The sequence below is a fragment of the Chaetura pelagica genome, unplaced genomic scaffold, assembly GCF_000747805.2.
Source record: "Chaetura pelagica isolate M959 unplaced genomic scaffold, ChaPel_1.0 scaffold195, whole genome shotgun sequence".
Taxonomy (NCBI): domain Eukaryota; kingdom Metazoa; phylum Chordata; class Aves; order Apodiformes; family Apodidae; genus Chaetura; species Chaetura pelagica.
In genome coordinates this window covers 240553-241773 of record NW_009953304.1, presented here as the reverse complement: position 1 = coordinate 241773, position 1221 = coordinate 240553, and positions in this window count along the sequence as shown.

Genomic DNA, 1221 nt, shown 5'->3' with positions numbered 1-1221 from the left:
AAAGAGTGAGCAGAAGTGCAGGAAGAGAACAAAACAGATACACTGCTTTGGAAGGCTGTTCCAAGGCTTTTCTCTAAGTGCTTTCCTGCTGTTCCCAAGTGTATCTGCAGATAAGTAGGCCTTTTGGGGCTATTAATCCAAAGTTCCAGGAGAAAATCCAAGATTAAGTGGGAAAGGTATTTGTGTAATCCAGCAAAGAATGGACGTGTGCATGTGGTCCAACCAGAGTTGGGTTGATAAACTTACAGCCTCATTTAGTTATCTTCTGTGCCATTCATGGACATTCATTGTAAAGGGCAGGGCAACACATAGTAACATCTGTATCTTTCCATAAATGTTGTTATTTGGCACATCACTGAATGTAGTTAAGGTTATTTTTCTGCCACTGCCAGGAAATTGGAAGAATACGTTGGTACCAGAAACTGCACAGTCAGCTGAGACACCTAGAGCCATATATAAAAGCCTCTTTCTCCACCTGCAGAAATGTGATGGGAGAAAATGAAACTGTGCTTTTCAGTGCATCTCAGAATAGAGGAAATTGCATCTATAACTGCAGACAGAGGAAGGAATGATTTTGGTGTCTGCTCTGGTACCAGACCTGTGGCATTTAGCTGATCTTGGTTTTTTTACATGGTGCTCCAAACCCAGTTGGTATGTACGGAGGACTAAGGTGTGTTTGACGCGAGTCCTACTTTGGGGAGGAGAAGAGACCACTGGAAGGATCTACCATTAAACTCTCCTAGCCAATGCCTGGAAACCCTTTTCTCTCTAGTGCTGCACATCTGATTGTTGTTGGCTTCCCTTTTGTATTCTTCTTGTACCTCTTATCTGTTTGGTGCACTTCTGATTTTTCTCATTGTTTTGTGCAGTTTTAGCCAAACGAAATGAGTAAAATAAATATTTAGTATATCATTGGTAGGTTCCTAATGAATGCAAGATTTTTGTTGTGTATTCTATGTGGGATTCCACTTTAGGCTTTAGAATGGGGCTTTTTAAAATGTTGGGTTGTGTGTTTTGTTTATTGGAAAGACTTCATGGTTTTCTGGTTGATGGGTTTGGTTTTGTGGTGTGTAGGAGAATGCCATCTACATACTGCAGTACTGGTTTTTTGTTTACTGTGCACCAAATGGGCTATGCATTGAGTACAAGGAATAATTTGTGTGCACTTCTCCCATATTTCCCCCATTAAAGGTAAGAGATTTCTGCTTTTAAGACTACAAA